Source organism: Apodemus sylvaticus, chromosome 3 (assembly GCF_947179515.1).
Source record: "Apodemus sylvaticus chromosome 3, mApoSyl1.1, whole genome shotgun sequence".
Classification (NCBI taxonomy): domain Eukaryota; kingdom Metazoa; phylum Chordata; class Mammalia; order Rodentia; family Muridae; genus Apodemus; species Apodemus sylvaticus.
In genome coordinates, this window is record NC_067474.1 from 135665268 (window position 1) to 135688557 (window position 23290).

A 23290-nucleotide genomic window follows, 5' to 3' on the forward strand; every position below is an offset into this window, starting at 1 on the left:
TCTTTGAAATTCATAGTAGAAGTAGAAAACTGATTCCTAAAAGTTATCCTCTGTCTTCCACACATATGCCATTTCTTATGCATGCCCACACTTACACACATCTACAAAATAATAAATAAATTAAAAATAGGACCCTGAAAACACAAATGAGAATATGCAGGTGAGGTAATCTAACATTATTTTATAAATATATTGCAATACCAGCATTTTCTTTGATGTCACACCTATCTCCCTAAACACCTAAGTCCCTTAATTAGCCTGCATCAGCATCAGACAATATTTATGCGGCAATTCATAACGCATAGAGAATTTTCAATATACAGAACCTCATTCAAGACTCATCTCTAAATACTGGTGCAGGATGTAGCTCAGGTAGAGCACTTGCCTGGCGGGCACCAGGCCCTAGTTTCTATCCATAGCTCTGAGGCCAAATGGTATACACCAAGAATCTCAACACACAGAAGGTAGAGAAAGGTCAAGAATTCAAGGTCGTCCTTGACAAGAGTACCCAAGACCTGCCTGGACTATATATATTGGGGAGAGGGGAGCTCAGCAGGTAAGGCCTCTAAGCCTTTCAATCTAAGCCCCCAGATCCCACACAGTGAAAGGAGAAAACCCACTACTGAAATTGTCCTATAACCTCTACGTATACAGCATAGCATGATCATGACCTCACTACCACCACTACCAAAACCACCACACACACACACACACACACACACACACACACACACACAGAAATGTAAAAATCTTTTTATGAAATGAGGAAGAAAAGAGGGGCTGGAGAAATGGCTCAGTGAGAAAGTTTGTACAAGCCTAAAGACCCGAGTTTAGATACCCAGCATCCATGTCAAAAGTCAGGCATAGTAGCCGGGCAGTGGTGGCACACGCCTGTAATCCCAGCACTCTGGGAGGCAGAGGCAAGTGGATTTCTGAGTTCGAGGCCAGCCTGGTCTACAGAGTGAGTTCCAGGACAGGCAGGGCTATACAGAGAAACCCTGTCTCAGAAAAACAAAACAAAACAAAACAAAACAAAAAAAGTCAGGCATAGTGGTATAGGCTTGTTTGTACTTGTTTGTAATCCAATAACAAGGTGGCATAGTTAGATACTAGGGTTCACTGGCCAGTCAGTGTAGCCAATTAGTAAGCTCCAAGTTAACATAGAAATTCTGTTTCAAAAGAAAAACAGTGATGATAAAGGAAATCACCCAGTGTCAAGCTTTGTCCCCCACACATGAAGGCATGTGTACACAGTTAACACACATATACCATCCCACCCACCAAATGGCTATTTCTGGGTCTCTTTTTTGAGTTATTGCCCAGGCTGGTATTGAATGACCTTTCACTTCTGATCCTCCTGTTTCCTCCTTCCAAAGTATTGGGATTATAGGTATGGGTTGTCACCATGCCTGGTTTATGAAGGGATAGGAATCAAATCTTAGGTTTCCTGCATGCTAGCAACCTTACCAACTAAGTTACACAGCTAACAGCCTGTTATTTCCTATATTTTTATGATTTAATATTTTATGATGACTTTGAACAGGTGACTTGCCCATACTCAAAGCTGATTTGAACAGACTCTCAGCTTTGAATAATCTATATTCTACTACCTCAAACTACAGTCTGTCACCAGAGAGGACAAGCTAAAAAGGTCCAGGTGTTAGGTTCTATCCAAGTTTCCCTGGCCCTCACCTCTCCTGCCACTTCCAGTATGAGTTATAGTTAATTCCATAAGGTTTTTTGCTCTTTATCATATAAAGTTTTCCTCTTTTGTCTAGAAAATATGTCTTTCAAGAAAGTATCAAATGAGGGGTCCACAAATGTCATTCAACATTCAACATACAGAAAACACCGTAGCTGCTTCAGGCATTTGCACACATGGTGTGCCTGTTTTCCCAGGTAATGGTTGACCTCAAAAAGAAAGAAAACTTGGCTACATGCCCTAAGTAACTAGCTCCCCAAAGTTCTAGATTATATAGAGTTCTACCTCAGCCTCCCTTTTTCTCCACCTTCATTTTTATCCCTGTTTCAGACCTCTCTCAGAGCCAAGTCGCTGAAAACCTGTATTTTTTTAAAATCATACATATAACTTGAAACAGCTAATATATACCAACAGCCTATACAAAATAAATATCATTTAAAATATAATATTTAGCCCATTATCCTTTCTCTTATGACTTAAAATTCCCCCAAATTAATATTTTCTTACCATCAGCATTCCAGCCCTCCAAAAGGAGTTTCACAAATACAACTACTTGAACTCCTGAAATACCATTTTCTCCACTAAGAACCCTTTAGATTACAAGGGTGACAGAATGGCTTGCAAGAATTCTAAATCTGTTAGATAATTTACTCAATTATCATATCAGAAAGATTTAGAACATTTTTCCTGGTGTTGGGGGTCAGAAAGGAAGGGCAGGGGAAGAAGAGAATGAATGCCAGCCTATCACTCCTTTAAAAACTCCAGATCTGAACTATAACAGATTCCTAGTAATCACTGGACTAGAACACCCAGAAGCAGTCTTTCATCTTAAGAGAGCTTTTCAGTTCCAATCTGCATAAACAAACTTTGTCCTTCAATCTTTCAACTCCTCAAGGTCACTTTTCAGAGCAGCGGCAGAGGCCTGCATCCAGGAACTAGGGCTGTTACCCCACTCCAGCTGCACATATCTAAACTTAAACCCCCAATGGATCCTCTCAGGAAAACCCTTCCCTCAAGAGGAAGCAAGCAAAGGCAGACCAACACCTTCCAAGTTCTCCTCAGCCAGGCCTGCTCCTCTCCCTGCCCAGGGACTGCTGCTGCCTCACTGCTCTACACTGAGCTGCAGCAGGAATGTTCCAATGACCTTCATCCAGTATTTCCAAATAAAGAGAAAAACAATGAATTGCTTTTTAAAAATCAGGCATATTACAGATCTTCATACATAGGACTGATGATTTCACTACTCACAAGAACTGACTTGTTACTGATTAGCAATCTACATAAGCTTCACTTCCTTAAATAAGGGGGTAAATACCAAGGGCAAAAGGCTACCTATACACTTTTCTAGTCGCAAACTGCAGGTAAGCCCATTATATACTTCATACTGGAAACAAAGGCATTTGCTTAAATCATTTTAAAGAACCAAATCAACAGCTGACAAAAACATGATAACCTCCTCACTTCCAATATTAACTGGACTCTAAACTAATCAGCATATTAAACTAAAATTAACAATGAAGACTTAATTGATTCTTAATAAAATCTAGAGACAGATAAGTAGATCAAGAAAGTTACAAGAGAATTTTCACACTGGCATGTGGGCCTTCCCCCATTAGAACCTACATCAGTTGCTAATCATATTTTCAAGCAATTGAAACAACAATAATGTGCTTCTATTTTTAAAACATACATGTCAACAAAGTGCATGGAAATAAAAAAAAAACCTCTTAAAACTCATCTTATTCTATAGAAAAGCTTCAGTGCACTTGAACAAAGGAAAATTATTTGGAAAACAGTTAAGTTTACCCAATGCAAAGACAAAGTGCTTTGCTTTTGTATGCCCGTGAAAATTGATTAGCCCTTCGTGCATCTGTCTTGTTGATAGTAAGCTAGAAAATTAGTTGAAGGACATGCAAAAGCTAAACAGAGCAAGGTAATCTAGGTGCACCAAGAAGGTATGCACGGAATGTAAAGTGGCCATTTTCTGAAACAGTGCAACTTGTCTACACTCTCTGAAGCTAAATAGTCTCCATCATCTCAACACAAAACAAAGAATTAAACTTACCGAGAACTGCATTAATTTTACATGGAGTTATTTATATCTCCTCGGACAGGGAGAATTTAAGTCACTCCTATCCCTCCCCCCCAAAAAGAACGGAGGACAAAAGGCAGCAGAAGATGCAGAAACCTGAGTCTGGAATGTTCATTCCAGTGAAAACCCGAACAGCTGTCCTCCCACCCCCCCAGCAAACTATTCGCCATTTTTCTTTGTCTTTCAGCTGACCCCTGCCTCAGTGAAAAACTCTGAGGCTCCAATGAAGCCCTGCAGCCTCCTTCCACTTTAACAGTCAAAGGCATTCAATCTAGCCTGCTATTTGACACCAAACCTTGCCTCCAAAGCAGTCCCATTGGCTGAGCTGCTTTATCAGCTAAGAATACAAAGCCATGATTGGCTGTTCACGTCATCAGTTACCTCCTTTGTACACTTCCTGTTTTAAAGTTACCTTGAGAAGCAGAACAGGGGTCAGATTCTTCACTTCAAACCCAAGAACTTGAGGATTGGAAATATTTAGCAAATGTCCACAGCAGACACATATGGTCTCATGCGCTTCTAAAACAGGGGAGGGCAAATTAGAATTGTTCTTAAAAAAAAAAAAAAAACCGAAAGAAAGGGTCGCTACATTTCCGACCTAAAGGATTTTCTATTGGCTATGGATTTCCATTTAAAAAAAAATGGAAGGTAATTTCACTGCTTCTGATTGGCCGTGAACGGTGTCTGTAAGATATTGCTACAGTAACCTATGGCAGTAAACCAGAAAAGCAATGTGCACAAGCTTGGAAAGTTGTAACCATCTACTTTCAGGTTCTTATTGATCATTAATAAAAGAATAAAACCAGGGTGAGTTAATCAAAGAAAAACTCAGCCTTCTTAATAATATCAAAGTGAAGCTATGCCCATACAACAGTCTTCATGATTTCTAAAGGTACCTTTTCGTAGTAATTTTAAAAGCACAGATTACTACCAAGGCAATTCATTTTATTTTAAAACACCAAAAAATCAAAATAGGATGATTTGGGGGTAAATGTATGTAGTTGGTGACAGAGACCTCAGCATTTCAAAAGAACCCTATCATAATGCTCCACTCCGATTTACTAAAAGTGTAATGGGGGAGGGCCTTCTATGACATCAAAACTCTGAACCAGGTATGGGAGCACACACCTGTAATCCCATGTAACCAGCAGGGAGGATGGTGCAAAAGAACTCAGAATTCCAATGTGATCTACACAGAAAGACGCCTGCTTTTTGTTTTTGTTGTTTACTTTGTTAAATAAGCAGCAGGACTGATCTCCAGAGAGATTAACAGTTTTACTTGGCTCACTGTTGTTTCTGGAAAACATTCTGGGATGTTTAAGGTCACCAGGGATAACCACAGGGTTGTCTATATATTCCAGGCCCTACTATCTAGTTTTTAATTATATGACAAAGACTAAGTTTGAGCCATAGTTTGCTCATCTATAATACAGGTCGTACACTGTAGGGACTAAATTAATATACATAGTACACTATGCTGTGCTTGAATAAGAATTAAAAAAAAATTACCAAGTGTGGAATGCCATCCACACTTCTGCTTTTCACAGAGAATACATCATGCAGAACCAAACAAGCCTTGTGTTAAAGCCCTATACATACTTCGCAGTAATTTCTCTTCTATGTCCTGTAGTACTGCAGCAGGCAATTCCTCAGCTGTAAAGAGCTGTGTAAGAGGACTCCCAGCTGGAACTAAAAATCCCTGGTTTTTAGGCCGGAAATCCAAGCCTTTCACCACCAGTCACAGCCGAGGTCTGCTTATTGTTCCAAAAGTCTGCCCTTCAACTCTGCTTTTGATGTACCAGATTAAACCAATCAAGTCCCTTGCTACTCTGTGAAGGTCTTGGGCATAGTTTTTATTAGTCTTTGGCAGTGTACAGGAAAAACATTTCAACTCCTATTTCTCATCAGCAGTCACCACAGTAGAATTCAAACCACAGTAGGAAGAAAACACAAATTATCCTTAAATTTGCATTTGGCAACCTGACCCATTCACTTACTATAGCTTTCTCCTCCCTAGCTGATATTACTGTAGACTAAGTGCCTCATGGGATATCTGGGGCTCTAACTTCAATTCTTCCCTGGCCCTGCATCTTGGCAGCCCTCTATGCCACACAATTGCATCAACTCACCCTAAAAAGCACTCTCATCACTGAGAGAAAACCAGTAACTCAGGTTACACAATTCAAGCTTCAGTGCTCTCACAGAAGGCTGAGAGCTCATTCTTGGCCACAACACTGATTTCTGATGAGAAGCTAGCTACCTCCTTATTGGCTGTTTGATATTAGCCACATTACTTAACCACTCCTGAGATCATTTCTTGTTGAAAGTGATAAAATAGTATTAATTCACAGGAGTACTGAGATAAACGAGAGAACTAAGCAAATCTGGAATATGGTAGGTTCTCAATAAAAACCTAAGCATACACTTTATACTATAGGACTTTATACATACTATAATTTTTCAAAACATCTTTATTACCACAGGAGATTCCTCAAGGCAGCAACTATGTCTTTCTTACATCTATTCCCAATGCTCAGCATGACTATATAAATCAGGAGCACATTTGCAATTCTACTCTGGACTCTGGAGGCGGAAGCAGGAGGAAGGACACCCTGCCTGCACACAGTGCACCAGACCAGAGCTACACAACAAGATCCTGTCTCCAAAAAAATCAAGTCCTTCCTGCCCCCTGAAAAGACATAAACTAATCTTGACTCTAGTCACAGTGTAAGTAAAGGAGATAGTAAGAACTGAGGAACACTGCAGAGTGAATAACCCATCTAAAGGGGCAAACATTATCAGCTCTAACAAAAATGGTCTACAGCACTGTAAGCTCTATTTTTTAAGACACAAAAGTCAGACTATTTTAATGCCAAATCTTTGCATCTTTATGTTTGTTTCAAACCTTTAAAAAATTATAAACAAACCACGCTGGGTATGGTGGTACACACCTTTACTCCCAGTCTTTAAGAGCCAGAGGCAGGCAGATTTCTCTAAATTCAAGGCCAGTTTGGTCTACACAGTGACAGTCAGGATGGCTAGGGTTACATAGAGAAACCCAGTTTCAAAAGTTATAAGCAAATGAAAGAAAACCAGAAGCTATTCACTAGATTACAGCTTCTGACCCACATTTTCCCCCTGGCTTAATTCTGAACAACTATCAGCTACTTCCCAAATCAAACCTACCTCAAGATTTTGTTTTTTTAAAGTGTCAACATATTTTCAGAAGACAGAAGTAGCCAAATGTGGCAGTGCAAGTCTGTATCCCAGCGACAGACTAAGGCAGGAGGCTGGTAGGTAAAGCCAAGACCAGACTAGACAACTTAGTGAGATACCATTTTAAAATGTAAGAGGTAGTGAGGACACAGCTAGTGGCTTAGTGGCAGAGCACTTACCTGCCTAGCACACATAGGATCCTAGGTTCAATTTCAACAGCAACAGCAAACTACCCTAACCATTAGTTTTTAAGATACTCCCCAAAGGCAGCCCAGAACAGGTAGAGTAATGACTATGATCAAATTAAAGTAGCACTGGTACTTAGAAAATGAATGAATGAATGAAAGGAAAAAGAAGGACTTTAGATAGATGATAAATTCTAAATTACTTGGCTAAAAAATACAGTCTTCAAGACCAGCCTAGACTACATAGTCAGTACCAAGCTAGTCAGGGAAACACAGTGAGACTCCTCCAAAATTAGACAGAGCAGGTAGAGACTCCAAGGCATAAAATGAGACAAATAGATAAAAATTCTTTTTTTGGGGGGGGGGAGGGTAAGGGAGGGAGAGAGAAAGAGAGAAGAGGGAGTGAATGAATTGATAAAAATTCTTTTAGAGGAACTTACTTCAGCTCTCAGCTATCCAAACATGGGGATAAGCTGCCTGGAAAGCTATGAATGGTGTTATTAGTCACAGACTGTCTCAACACTTGACAAGGATATGTAAAGACAAGAAAAAGAGCAGCCATGTGGAATAGCACACAAAAAAGCCTAGGCTTTGCACCTAGACAGATTTAGACTCCAATTCCTCTTTATCATGACTGTGTAGCTGATGACCTCAAGCTTGTTAAAGGTCTACTGCAGCAGGTCTCCAGTAGTGTAACATCTTACAAGGTTAGAAGAATAGGAAGGAAGTTTGTTCAAAAAATAGTTACAGGCACAGGCCCTGAATCCCATATAAGACAAAATGTCTGTCCTCAATGGGGTTAAAGTCTATTATAAGAAATTCAACCCAGGGAACATGACATGTTTAGAGTCACAAGAACATGCACATACTACTACAGGAGGATATAAGCAGAGGACCTCACCATGGGCCCATTTAAAAGTCAGTCTGGTTAGAGGAGATTTCTTAGGGCAGCTAAGATCTTAAGAATAAGAGCCCTTGGTATGGCAGCAGAATTAAAAATACAAATAGGAAACTGAGCATAGTGATAGTGATGTGTGACCTCATCCCTCAGAAGGCTGAGATCAGCCTGGGTTACATAGTGTACTATGTACTAGATCCTTCCTCAAAATAAAGGAGGGGGTCAGGCATGGTGATGCATATCTTTAATCCCAGCATTCAGTAGGCTGAGGCAGGAGGATTTGTTAGTTCTATGCCAGATTGGTCTACAGAGTTCCAGGACAGTGAGGCCAAAATAGCCCGTTTAAAATAAAGGGGAAGAGGGGAGCCTGTGAAAAAAGGGTAAAGAGTAAGAAGTGAGGGAGGAGTCAGAAGGGAACTATTAAGATTCTTTGAAAAATAGTAAGACTCAGTGTTTGTAATGTTATTTTATTACTACTCCATGTGTGGGCTGTGGAGGTCAGAGGACAATGTCTAGAAGTAGGTTCTCTCTTTCTACCACAGGTTCTAAAGATCAAAGTTAGGTCATTAGGTTTGCAAGACAAACACTTTCACCCAGTGAGTCATTGTGATGGTGCCTGGGACTCAGTAGTTAATGACACATATAGAATAACAATAATGTGCCCCCATACAAGCTCAAAAAACAAGCCGTTATTAATTATAACTTATTTTTGATTAGACTGGAAAGCCTTTGACATATTAACCTCTAGGAATCCATGTCACTTTTGAGACATATGTCATTCTCAGGAAACTCCTTCCCAAAGAAGGACCCAGATGTGCTGCACAGAGTATTTATGTTTCATTCACAGACTACCCTAGAAGGACAACCTCAACTCCACTACACAAGGATCCTAACACAAAATCTTTACTAGTTCTCACAAACACACATGTACAAAGGCCTAACAATTGTAAAATAAAGAACTACATTACACTTGGTCACTAGTCAGTACCTCACTTTTGAGGAAAGACTCCAGGCAACCTTATTCAGCTAGCATTCTAAAATAGTAAAGAGTCCAATGCACTAACTAGGCATGGTAGTACATTCCTTTAGTCCCATCAGAGGCAAGGGGATCACTGTGAGTTCAAGCCAGCCTCATCTACATACTGAGTTCCAAGACATGTAATTATCTAGAGAGACCCTGCCTTGAATAAATAAGTAAATAACTAAACAAAGTTTAACGTATGTTTTCCTTTTTAAATTTAGTATTACCGAAAATGATGTTAAAATATCACCAAAAACAAGTTATTCTGCCTTCTAGATTACTGCCAACCGAGCACACTCTGCTTATTACACTGTGCTGTTTCATAATGAACAAGTTCTGTGGTACTAAGCCCTCAAGAAGAGTAGTAATTTAGGCAGTGGTGGCACAAGTCTATAATCCCAGCACTCGGCAGCACTCAGGCGGCAGAGGCAGGAGGATTTCTGAATTCGAGGCCAGCCTGGTGTACAGAGTGAGTTCCAGGACAGCCAGGGCTACACAGAGAAACCCTGTCTTGAAAACAAACAAACAAACAAACAAAAAAGATATGGGACCAAGCCCAGAATCAAAGTTCACAGACATCTGCTGGGAGGTGGTGGCACACGCCTTTAATCCCAACACTTAGGAGGCAGAGGCAAGTGGATTTTTGAGTTCGAGGCCAGCCTGGTTTACAGAGTGAGTTCCAGGACAGCCAGAGCTATACAGAGAAACCTGGTCTCTAAAAAAAACCCAAAAAAAAAAAAAAAAAGAGTAGCAATTCTTAAGACAGATAAAAGTGACAAAGATAATCAACTGTGAAGATGGTATATACCTCATTAACCCTCGGTCTTTTAAAATGGACACAACATTGGCAAAGAATCGCACTTCATACAGCTCACTGGACAACGTATAGCTTGAGTCTAGAGACTGGCGCGCCATCAGGTACCATGAACAGCTTCAGAAACTCACAGCTTTCCACCAGTGTCATGATATAAAACACTATATATAGTAGTTATCATTTCTTGAGAAATTTTATTTTTTACTTTATTGAAACACTGTTCAAGATCACTATTTATAGTTCATACTCAGAGCAATCCTTATATATTGACTTTAAATGGACAGTGTAATTTACAAATAGGACACCTTTATGTACCTTTAAGATTTGTTATTTATATGAGTACACTGAAGCTGTCTTCAGATGCATCAGATCCCATTACAGATGGTTGTGAGCTACCATGAGACTGCTGGGAAATGAACTCAAGACTTCTGGAAGAGCAGTCAGTGTTCTTAACTGCTGAGCCACCTCTCTAGACCCTTCGTGTACCTTAGACATTGAAAAACCAAACCTTTAGTTTAAACCAATTCTAGAACCATTCAAACGCAGAAAAGGTAGACTGTAGTTCACCTCTCTAAGCTACATCTGAAGCTTTTCCATTAGAAAATTCTCTAAAGCTGAGGGGTGGTGGCGCACGCCTATAATCCCAGCACTCTGGGAGGCAGAGGCAGACGGATTTCTAAGTTCGAGGCCAGCCTGGTCTACAGAGTGAGTTCCAGGACAGCCAGGGCTGTATAGAGAAACCCTGTCTCGGAAAAAAAAAAAATCCAAAAAACAAAAAACAAACAAACTTCTCTGAAGCCTTGGGCGCATGAGCCCATTCTGGAGATGGGTCCAAGTACCTATAAATGAGACCACCCCACCCATCAGGGAAGGTCACTACTGAGAAACATGAAAGGTGGCAATGGTACCACAAATCTTGCAATCTGACGAAAGGTTTTGTAAGCAGTCAGATTTCCCACACACACAATGTTATTTCCCACTTACTTTAAAAAAAAAAATTCAACTTCAACTTAAATTTTCTACATTAAAAAAACTTAAATTGGTGGGGGTGGTGGTGGGGGTGGGGGTGGGGGGGTGGCTCACACCAGTAATCCCAGCACTCTGGGAGGCAGAGGCAGGCAGATTTCTGAGTTCGAGGCCAGCCTGGTCTACAGAATGAGTTCCAAGACAGCCAGGGCTATACAGAGAAACCTTGTCTCGGAAAAAAAAACAAAATCCAAAAAACCAAAAAAAAAAAAAAAAAAAAAAAAAAAAAAAGAAAGGAAAGAAAGAAAATCTTTTTATTTCCCCTCCATCTTTACTTCAATGCAAACTGGAGTTAGCAGAGGATATCATTAGAGAACTCGTCTCTGAAACAAATTACCCAGCCACTTTGAGCATTTAGAAGTGTAAGACTGACCTCACACTGGCCTGTGGAAAATCAGCCTCTAAACCACAAATGATTTAGATTTCTCTTTTCTATCAAGTGGTTGCTCCCCCATGTGGAATCCTGCTGTACAGAACAAGGAGAGAACTATAAAAGACCTCCTTGTTGAGGAAGCTCTAACTGGATGTCAGTTAGAATGGCACATTTTATGCAGTTCCAAAAAGAAAATAATGAGTTCTCTCATTTATTAAGGTCCACAATGTTATCATCTCATACTCTATTATACTCATTTCTTGTAATTACTTTACAAAGAAAAGAAAACTCAGACAAGACTCTACTCCAGCATACACAGTAGAGACCACAGAAACTGCAGAGACACAAATTTCTCCCCAGGTTCAACTTTAAAATCAGCTGCTTTACTGGCCCTTCCCAGAGGCATTTTGTGGTCAAAGCATAATCCATTTCCTCCTGTAAATGATCCACTTAAACGATGTTGGGAGCTTTGAGTCTCTGCAGGGAAAAATAGTAAAATGAACTGTACATTATTAACCTTCCTAACTTGTCACAGTTCATGCATGAGAAACTGAGTAAATGAAAGAGGGACTGTAAAACACCAGATAACTCACAACCAGTTTCCTCTGAAATAAGTAGACTAGAATAGAACAACTTGCTAGCTAAGAAATATTCTTAAGTTGTAATATCTGAGGCTAGAATAAAATTCAAGGTCATTTGTGACCCTAAGTATGTCCTCTGCCATTCTCCTTCCAATGAATTAGGCAAACCTGAACTTATTATTAAAGTCATCACTGGAATCATGTGCTTAGTGTACTTTCCTGACACGTGATTCTGAGCATTGTACCAAAGAGGTTAAAGAAAAGTCAGCACATACCCTGTAGACTCAATATTCAGGAGCCTGGGACAAGAGAATCCCAAGTTAGATACTAGCCTGAGCTTCATAGGAAGACTCTGCCTTTGTTTTTATTTCATTCTAAATAACTTAGAGACAAGAGTCTCATATATCCAGGCTAGCTAGCTTCAACCTCCTGAGTCTTCCTTCTCTATGTCCTAGGTGCTGGGATTACAAGTATTCATCACTGGGTTCATTTTATTAGATGTCAGTGGTCAAACCCAGGGCTTAGTACATGCTAGGCTCATAGTCTACCAACAAAGCTAATTCCCAGCCCAAGAGCCTGCCTTTAAAGGGTCATCTCTACCACTAAGTCAATGCTTTGATAGGTAAGGAAATGCTGTCCAGTAGAATGATGATCTACCCAGTGACCAAGGATAGACATGGCTTGGCTTTGCAAAGCTAAGTGACTTCAACAAGGTTCTCTCTTTAGAACCTCAGCACAAAGAATATGCCTAAAAACAGCTGAAGATGCCAGGGTTTTCCTTTTCCCACAACAGTCTGTGGCATCAAGGTAATACAGAGTTTAAATACAGGGGTTCCAGCAGGGCAGTGATGGCACTGGCCTTTAATCCCAGAACTCAGAGTTCAAGGCAAGTCTGGTCTACAGAGGGAGTTCCAGGACAGTCAGAGCTGCACAGAGAAACCTCCTCTCCACCTCTCTCTCTCTCTCTCTCTCTCTCACACACACACACACACAAACCTAAATAATAAATAAACAAATAAGGGCTCCAGTTGGTCATGGTGACTTCTTTAATTTCACCGTTCCTGAGGAAGGAGGTGGCTGTCTATAAATTCCAGGCCCGCCTGATCTACATAGTGAGACCACCATCTCAAAAAGGAAAATAAAATCAAAATAAGCTCCAGGTTGGCAAGGTAGCTCACCTGGTAAGAACTCTTGCCACAATGCCACAAAGCCTGAGGTCTGGAATTTGTCCCATGGATTTCACATGATAGGAGGGAATGAACATACACCTACAAGCTATCTTGACCTCCAACATACTACAGCTCACACACTCACAAATATACAATAAATTAAAATGTAATAAAAATTTCAAAATAAAAAAGAATTAAGATCTCCAAGATCCCAGCATGGTGGGACTCTCTGGGAAATCTCATGAGTAAGGATGTGGAACTAGAAGAATCAAGAGTTAAAGGTCATTACCAGCTACATTAAAAGCAAGAGTAGCCTGGACTATATGAGAACTTGCCTCAAAAGAAAAAAGATAAAGGAAGAGGATGGGAGAGCAAAGAGGGAAGAGGAAGGAAGACAGAGGAAGAGGAGGAGGAGGAAGGATATGAAGTAGGGAACTCTAAAAGCAGTGTAGGGATTAAGAATTGCAGACCTGTGTCTGAATCTGGGCTGTCACTTACTAGCTGTAAACTTAACTAAGTTCCTCATGGTTTTGTTTTGCTTTTAGAGTCTCACTATATCTTGCAGGCTGACCTCAAATTCCTGGGCTCAAGCAACCGGCCTCCACCGGCTGGTCCCACACCAGGGACGCACACCTGGAGTATCCTGCAAATTACTAAACTCTTGTTCCCTCGGAGAATGAGAACGGCACTGCCATAATCTGTGCGACACGTAAAATGTATTTATACACCCAGGGAAGCACGCAAAACAAGGTAGGAAGTCTATTGTTCCTGAGTTTGCCTCACCAGCCCTCTGAACTCAAAGTTAAGAGAGATCAGTTTTAGGGATGAGGGTGGAGTGTAGCTCAGCTGGCAAAATGTTTGTCTAGCAAGGGCAAAGCTCTGATCCTATACTCTTCTTAGACCAGGAAAATTTCCTATGTAACATCTCAAAACTAACATGATCCCAGATCCTGTAACCCCCAACTTCCCAATTAAGCAAATACATTCTACAGTTGACCTTCTGATTCTACTTAATGTAAACTCTGGCCTGCAGCTTCTGAAAGTTGACACACCTGTCCAATGGGAACCCTCTGTTTACCTGTTTCTCACACTCCATTCCAGAACTGAGAATGGAGTTGGGAGTTCCACACTAATCCTCCGGGTTTCAAAACCCGAATTCTACAGCAGACTCCCTAATCCGATTCTGTCCTTCTGGCCCTCACTCCCACTTCTTCCATACCATGCACTCGTACTACTCAGGGTCATTCTCAAGCTGGATCAATTTTCCCTAGATCTCGAAGACACTTCTTCCGTAACTCCTGCTCCTTATTTACAAACCAGGGGCTTTGCAGTGGACTACAAACCATCTTGTAGAGGACTGTGTCTCTAGAATTAGTAGTGCCCCCCCCCTTGCATGCCACACGCCAGGCTACTCTTTCTCCTAAGGGCCTCCGGCTTCGTCCCGGAGTCTCCCCGCCACGCTGGCATTAGAGGGATCATCTCCCCGCCGCCTGAGTCTGAGCAGCTAGCATCCCGACAGCCGCCAATTCCTTCATCACCCCCTAGGCCGGAGCCGGCGTGACCAATAAGGTGCCAGGTCCGCGGCCTCCCCGCCGCCGACCAATCACGAGCGAGCCCCCCCGCAGTCGCCTTCCGCCAATGGGAGAAAGCCCGCGGGCCCAGGCGCACGGACCCCGCGAGCGTAGCCGCGACGACAGCGGCGGGCCCGGCGAACACATAACATGGCGGCGGCAGGGCCGACCGAAGTGCAGCGGCGGCCGCAGAGGGAAGTGAGATCTCCGCCAGAGGCGGGAAGCACCGCCCTCACTGCCGGCCGTCCCCTCTCTCTCCACCCTCTTCGCCCAAGCTTCCATACACTCACAGGCCTCCACTCCAGCGTCCAGCGAAGAAAGATGCCGCCCCCGCGCTGCTGCGCCGTCGGGCAGTGCAGAGGCCCGGGCGCGGCGGAGGGGAGGGGGAAGCGTGCGTCACGAAAAACGGAGCGCGTGCGGAGCGGGGGCGCAAACAAGATGGCGGCCGCGCCGTTTGTACCGTCTCCCCTGCCCCTCCCCCCACTCCGCGCCTTGACTCCCAGCAACGCGAAGTGCGCAGCAGCTGAGGTGCCTGAAGTCTCGCGAGAATTGAGTAGGGCAGCCTGCCCGGCAAAACGAAATAGTGAGAGCTAAGACTTTTGTGGCCACGCCCCTTTCCAGGGGCTTGGGGGGCGTTTCCTGGTGACCTCCGAGAGGACGTTCTATCCTTGAAGTTCTCAGCTTTGATGCGCTTGCTTCTGAATTTTAGGAAATAGTTTTCCGTGTTTTGTTTTTAAAGGAAATGTATGGTAGGGAAAGAAAGACTTCGCCGCCGGCATGCTAAAATCTCTCTGTCTCTCTCTCTCATATACACACACACACACACACCAATAAATGAATAAATATAAATTAAAAACAACCAAAAAGGTGACATTTTCAAACGTTAAAATTGGCATAAAAGATTAAAGACAGAGTTGGGAGGTGGCTCAGTAAAGTGCTTATTCCTACAAGCATTAAGACCTGGGTTAGATTCCCCAGCACTCCATAAGCCACTAGCACAGTAGTCTCACATAATTGAAAGGCTTGAAAAGAAACCTGCTAGCCTAGCTAAACCAGCAAGCTCCTGGTTCAGTGAAAAGCCCTGTCTATAAAAATAGGTTGCAGCCGGGCATGGGAGAACAGAAATTCCAGCACCTGGGAGACAGAAGCAAGAGGTCTCTGAGTTCAAGGCCAGCCTTGTCTGCGAATCAAGTTCCAGGACTACACAGGGAAACTGTGTCAAAAAATCGGGTGAAGTTTCCATTGAAGACATCCAGATGTTGCCTTCTATAGCGAATGCATGCTATGCAAATACATTAACACAATGTGTATGGCTAGGTGTGGTGAAACATGCCTCTAATCGCAGCGCTCTGGAGGCTGAATACGGAAGCCAGCCATTTAGGGGGTCGGAGGTGGGAAAGTGTATTTCACGGGGTCTGGCTATAACTGGTGGTTCCGTGTTCATTATGTAGTCCACACTGACTTTAAGCTCAGTTAAATTTTCCTTGCTTAGCCTCCTGGGATTACAGACATAAACTACCATGCCCAGCGCACAAATAAGAAATTGTATTTTAGCCGGGCGGTGGTGGCACACGCCTTTAATCCCAGCACTTGGGAGGCAGAGGCAGGCGGATCTCTGAGTTCGAGGCCAGCCTGGTCTACAGAGTGAGTTCCAGGACAGCCAGGGCTACACAGAGAAACCCTGTCTCGGAAAAAAAACAAAAGAAAAAAAAAAAAAAAGAAAAAAGAAATTGTTTTCTTTTGACTGAGATGTGGATGTCAATGAGGGATAAAGTGAATAATTAAAATGCTTAAGGCTCTGGTATGGAGCTCCTGCGCCAGAAAGAAAAGAAGGCAGGCCTGGCCTGAGGATGCAGTTCAGTTGGTAGCATGTTTGCCTGGTATGGGAGCCCTGGGTTCAGACTCCACCATGGTATAAGACCTGGTGTGGTGGTACGTGCCATTAATCCCGAGACTCAGGAGATGAAAGTAGAAAAATTAGAAATTCAAAATAGCCGGGCGGTGGTGGCACACGCCTATAATCCCAGTACTCTGGGAGGCAGAGGCAGGCGGATTTCTGAGTTCGAGGCCAGCCTGGTCTACAGAGTGAGTTCCAGGACAGCCAGGGCTATACAGAGAAACCCTGTCTCAAAAAAACCAAATCCAAAAAAACCAAAAAAAAAAAAAAAAAGAAAAAGAAAAGAAATTCAAAATAGCTGGGCAGCAGTGGTAGCACATGTCTTTATCCCAGCACTCAGCAACAGAGGCAGGTGGATTTCTGAGTTCAAGGCTAGCATGATCTACATTGTGAGTTCCAGAATAGTCAGAATCTCTACATCAAGAATTTCAAGACACGGCAGAGAGAAACTCTTGTGTCAGGGTGAGAAAAGGTTCAAAAACCAAGTTAACTAAATGGTTCAGCCAGTAAAGACACTTGCCTCCGAGCCAGATAACTTGAAATCGGTGACTGGGACTCGTGTGGTAGAAGGAGAGACCAGCCTCCAGCAGCTGTTTTCTGAATTCCACATTCTACATGTGTGCTAAGTCTCATGCATACCCCTCAAAAATACACAAACACACACACACACATAAACACACACACACACAAACAAACAGAACAAAATGTTGGTCAAGATAATCCTCTGCTAGCATTTAAAGGGTGGGAAGTTGACATAGAGAAAGAAACCCCGTGGTGGCTCGTAACCATCTGTAATGGGATCTCTTCTGTGTGTCTGTGAACAGCTACAGTGTACTCATATACATAGATAAATCTTTTTTAAAAATGCCCTCTTTTGGTGTGTCTGAAGAGAGCAACAGTGTACTCACATATATGAAATAAATACATGAAGAAGAAGAAGAAGAAGAAGAAGAAGAAGAAGAAGAAGAAGAAGAAGAAGGAAGAAAAGAAGAAGAGAAGAAAGAAGAAAAGAAGAAGGAGGAAGAAGAAGAGAAGAAAGAAAAAAGAAGAAGGAGGAAGAAAAGAAGAAGAGAAGAAAGAAAGGAAGAAGAAGAAGGAGGAGGAGGAGGAGGAGAAGGAGAAGAAGAAGAAAAAGAAAGCTGGACTGGTTTTGTCACGTGATTTATACCCTGTTTGGAGAGATTCTTTGGACCAAAGGGCTTGGCCAACAATGGCGTCCCAAAAACGAGTTGGGTCCCAAAGGAAAACATTAGCATTGGACACTGAAAGTTAAACACTAGGAATGTTGCACCTGATGTTACCTATGTGAGAGATGAGACTAGCTCTCAAAGCCTCTGCTTAAAAAAAAAGTCTCTTAAGTTCAGCATTCAGGGGCTGGAGAGATGGCTCAGTGGTTAAGAGCACTGGCTGCTCTTCCAGAGGACCTGAGTCCAGTTCTCAGCACCCTTTTCAGCTGACTCATACGCAACTCCAACTCCAGCTCCAGAAGATCTGATACCATCTTCTGAGTTCTGTGGGGACCTGCATACATGTTGCATACATTCACACAAGCAGCATGCATGAACACATTTTTTAAAACTTAAAGATCAGCATGCAACAATGTGACTAGCCAACTCCTTTCTTCTGGCCCCTGGCCGCCTCATCCTGCTGCCATGTCTTTCCCCCACATAATGAATTGAAAGCAGAAACCAAACCTGAGAAAGAATCATATGGAACAAAGTGGTAAGGGAAGACAGAGGACTAGACTGTCCTCCAGTCCCGGCCACTAAGCTCTAAACTTTCCAACTACATAAACCACAAACATTTCTCTTTGTGTTTATACCATGTTAAGTCAATTGCTCCAAAGAATAAAGTCTTACCCCTGATTAATAGAGAAAGAAAGGGGATGTGGACATGGTTAGCATGTTGTATTAATTGTATTAGTCAGGGTTTTCTACAGGTATATGTGTGTGTGTAAATATATATATATTGACTTACAGGCTGTGGTCCAGTTATGGCTATCTCCAGTGGTCCGCAGACTGGACATCTCAGCTGATCTTCAGTATATGTCTGAATCCCAAAAAAGTCGGGCAAGAGTGAAAACAACTGGGCTAAGAGCAAAAGCTTCCTTTATATAAACTGCCACCAGAAGGTGTGGCCTAGGTTTAAGGTAGATCTTCCCACCCCAAAACATCTGGATAGCAGGGCGGTGGTGGCTCACGCCTGTAATCCCAGCACTTGGGAGGCAGAGGCAGGCGGATTTCTGAGTTCGAGGCCAGCCTGGTCTACAGAGTGAGTTCCAGGACAGCCAGGGTTATACAGAGAAACCCTGTCTCAAAAAAAAAAAACAAAAAACAAAAAAAAAACAAAAAAAAATCCAAAAAAAAAAAAAACATCTGGATGTAGGGTAGATCTTCCCACCTCAAATGATTCAATCAAAAAAAAAAAGAAAAAATCACTCACAGGTATACTAACTCACTAGAGTCTTAGTTAATTCCAGATGCAGTCAAGTTGACAACCAAGAAAGTCTTACACACTCTTTATTTATTTATTTTTTAGATTTATTTATCTATTATAAATCTTAGATCTTACAGTAAGTACACTGTAGCTGTTTTCAGACACACCAGAAGAGGGCATTGGATCTCATTACATGATGGTTGTGAGCCACCATGTGGTTGCTGGGATTTGAACTCAAGACCTTTGGAAGAGCAGTCAGTGCTCTTAACCACTGAGCCATCTCTCCAGCCCCCAGTCTTACACACTCTTTTCTGATGGGATTGTATGTTGGCTCAGCAATGTCTAGAGGCTGGTTCAAATGCCTGGGCTCAAGCCGCCCTCCACCTGAGTCTCCTGAGTAGCTAGGACTGCAGGTGTGTGTCACTCAAACCAAAATACCTTGCATTTTTCTTGATAAATGAATCCAACTCTGATTTCTATAAATAACAATTTATACGTGAGTGTGTGGCCATCAAAACTCCCCAATACTTTGTTCCACTCTCTAATCATCGTAAAAATCAGGCTTCTGCGTCTGAAAAGTTAAAGATCAGATCTGGGACCATAGTAAATTCCTTAAGGTTCTAAGCACTCCAGAGAGGCCAGACGGATTTCTGAAACCACTTCCTTACATGGCACACTGCTTTTGATCTGAGAGGAAGACAGAGGGATAAAGGTGATAAACTGTTGGAGTTTTAGAGAGAGACAGAGACAGAGACAGAGACAGACAGACAGAGAGAGACACACACAGAGGGTTAAGGTTAGGTTAGGGTTAGGGTTAGGTTAGGGTGTCTCGTGTGTGGGTGCATGTGTATATGTGGCTGTGTATACCTGTGTGTACATTGTGTATGCATGTATGTACATGTACACATGGAGGCCCAAGGCTGATGTTAAGCAAGTTCTTTGTTCACTCTCCCTATTATTCATGGAGGTACGGTCCCTCAATTAGACCCAGAAGTCACTGATGTGGCTAGTAAGGCCAGTTGGATTGTTCCAAGGATGCCCTCTCTGCCTTCCAGGAGTTAGAGTTGGAGGTAGGCTGACATACCCCCACCTCCAGAATTTATCTGGGTGTGAGGATCTGAACTCTGGTCCTTATGTTTGCAGAGTGTATTAGCCAGGGTTCTTTAGAAGAACAAAACCAATAAGATGAATATAATTTCTTATATTCCCGTCTGCTTAAGTAGTAACAGTCGTCTCACTCCTGAGAGGCTGAGAGCCCAGCAGCTGTTCGGTCTTTAATGCTGGGTGCCTCATTCTTGGAGAATCCCCACAGTAGCTGTCTTACTGCACAAGCTGACAGCCCAGGAACTGTTCAGTGGGCGCCCAAGCAGTCCCGATCTGGTGCCAGAAACCCAGAAGGCTCCTGGAGAGCCACTGGCTGTTAGTCAATGATAGAGGCCTGGAAATGTTGGTTGTGATATCAGGAAGCGTCGGCAACAACAGGATAAATCAACACAGCAGCTAAAGGACAAGCTGAACAGGCAAGAGGGAAGTCCCTGAAAGCAAGAGACAACTTTCCTTCTTCTGCAATGTGCCTTTAAATCTGGGCTGCTCCTTGAAGGGGCCTCCCACACTCCTAGTGGGTCTTCCCAAGTCAACCGAGGCAGTTGAGATGAGAAGCCCCCTGTATTAGTCAGAGTGCTCTGGAGTCACAGAAGCTATGGAATGCTTTTATATATTAAGGGGATTTATTGTAATGACTTACAGTTTGTAGTCCAATTAACCCAACAATGGGCAGTTATGGATGGGAAGTCCAAAAGTCTAGAAACTGCTCCTGAGTTCCCTTGGCAGGTCGCTGCCATGCCAACCCCATGCAATGACCGCCTGCCTTGAGGTTAGCTGTCACAATTCCCAGACACCTGATAAAATCAAAACACTAGAAACTTATAATTAATTTGTCAGATTTATATATCAATAAATACTCAATTCACAAGATTCCCACACAATAATATCTGAGCCAATTGATAATGATACAAGCTGCCCACCTAGATTAGACAACTTATCCTAATTATTCTATCCTTTATGATATTTATAGCTACCTGTGGCTATTTAAAGCCACGTGGAATCTGTATCTTCTTCTCCTTCCATCTTCCTTTCGGATTTGGTTCTGGCTCCATCTTCCTTTCTTCCCCTCTCCTTCTCCTGTGTTGTTCCCTGTCTCTGCAACTCTTAGCTCCGCCTCCCTTTTCCCTGTCCAATCACAGGTTTCTTGTTGTATTAATAATAAATTAATTGGACAGGGAAAATCCAGCTATACACACACACACACACACACACACACACACACTGGGGGGGGGGGATGATTTGTATACACTTAGGCCAGGGAGTGGCACTATTAGGAGGTATGATCTTGTTGGAGTAGGTGTGTCACTGTGGGTGTGAACTTTAATACCCTAGTCCTAGTTGCCTGGAAGTGAGTATTCTGCTAGCAGCCTTCAAATGAAAATGTAAAACACTTAGCTCCTCCTGCATTATGCCTGCCTGGATGCTGCCATGTTCCTGCCTAGATGATAATGGACTGAACCTATGTACCTGTAATCCCAGCATACACCTCTAATCCCAGCATGCTAGAGGTGAATGCAGGAGGATCAAAAAATTTAAGTGCAACCTGAGTTACATGATAGAGAACTTACCTAGCATGTGCAAGACCCTGAAAAAATCTTAGGTACATATGGTAGATGATTACACAGTAGAGAGTACTCAGGTAGCCTTTTGACCTACATTGGAAAGAATAGTGGAGTATTGGTTATAGAACGTGATTTGGAATCAGTCTGATCTGGGTTCGAATCCCAGCTTCACTTACCTCCCTGAGCCAGAGAACTGAAAGATCCAAGGACAGTTAACCAATGGCATGCTGTACCACAAGGAGAGATAGGATGGAGGAGCCTAGCAGGGTCACTAGTCCATTAGGTTTGGCAGTATGATTGTTTCAAATAGGATGGGCCCCATAGGCTGTGACACTTAAATGCTTGGTCCCCAGTTAGTAGAACTGTTTGGGAGGGATTAAGAGGTGAAGCCTTAACCAAGTATGGTGACTCACACCTTTAGTCCCAGCACTTGGGAGGCAGAAGCAGGCAGATCTATATGAGTTTGAGGCCAGCCTGGTCTACAGAGTGAGTTCCAGGACAGCCAGGGATACACAGAGAAACCCTGTTTGGAAATAAATAAATAAGGTGTGGCCATGTTGGATGAGGTGTGTCACTAGGGGTAGGCTTTGAGGTTTAAAAAGCCCTACACCAGGCCTTCTTTATCTCTGCCTGTAACTCACAGATCTTATGAGTTCTCAGCTACAGCTCGAGCACCAAGTCTGCCCTGCTGCTTGTCTGCTGCCACGCTCCCCATCAGAATGACTAGTCCTTCGGAACTATAAGTAAGAAGCTAGTTGAATGCTTGCTTTAAAAGTTGCTTTGGAGCCGGGCGGCGGTGGTGGCGCACACCTTTAATCCCAGCACTTGGGAGGCAGAGGCAGGCAGATTTCTGAGTTTGAGGCCAGCCTGGTCTACAGAGTGAGTTCCAGGACAGCCAGGGCTACACAGAGAAACCCTGTCTCAAAAAAACAAAACCAACCAAGCAAACAAACAAACAAGTTGCTTTGGTCACAGTGCCTTTTCACAGCAATAGAACAGTAAAGGGGAGTGAATGAAGACAAGAAGGCCTGGTGTGATGGCACAGGCCTTTACTGACAGCGCCCGTGCTGCCACGGTACTGAGTATCAGGCGTAGGCCTGGGGGATTAACAAAACACACAGACACGGGTCATTCTGCAAGGAAAATGCCAAAGCTTTACTGAGAGACCAGCAATATATATACTAGAGGCCAGGGAAGGGAACAGGAAAAATCGATTATAGTCATAAGTCAGGCACCTGAGAAGTCTACGGACTTCCACACCAGTCAGGAAGGCAGGAATCAAGCTAAGCCACAGGATGTTTTGCTCTTAAGAAACCCGTGCAAAAAGCTCAGCTGGGGGTGTTGAGCCAAGCTCTGGTTCCCAACACTTTATCCCAGCACTCAGGAGGCAGAAGCAGGCAGAGCTCTGTGAATGAAAGACCAGCCGCAAAGCAAAACAAAAGCAAAACAAAGCATGAAAAGTGTAGGATGTGTCGGGAGCTTGGAGTAGCAATTCACACCTGTAACCTCAGCACTCAAGAGCCTGAGCCAAGGACTGAGAGATGGCTCAGTGGTTAAGAGCACTGACTGCTCTTCCAGAGGACCTGAGTTCAATTCCCAGCAACCACATGGTGGATCACAATTATCTGTAATGGGATCTGATG

At 42.9% G+C, this 23290-nt stretch overlaps 1 protein-coding gene across 3 annotated transcripts in view; it reads right to left on the minus strand.

The window, feature by feature from the left end:
* The window catches only part of Nfyc (nuclear transcription factor Y subunit gamma), a 66438-nt gene extending 51409 nt beyond the window's left edge, over positions 1-15029 (minus strand). For 2 of the 3 annotated variants that reach the window (XM_052177236.1, XM_052177232.1), the window contains exon 1: positions 14939-15029. The gene's annotated coding sequence lies outside the window, so the exon portion shown is untranslated. Of the gene's footprint in view, positions 1-4206; positions 4314-14938 lie in introns of all 3 variants that reach the window. The other variant, XM_052177235.1, reaches the window with a different exon arrangement.
* Positions 15030-23290: the final 8261 nt, after the last annotated feature.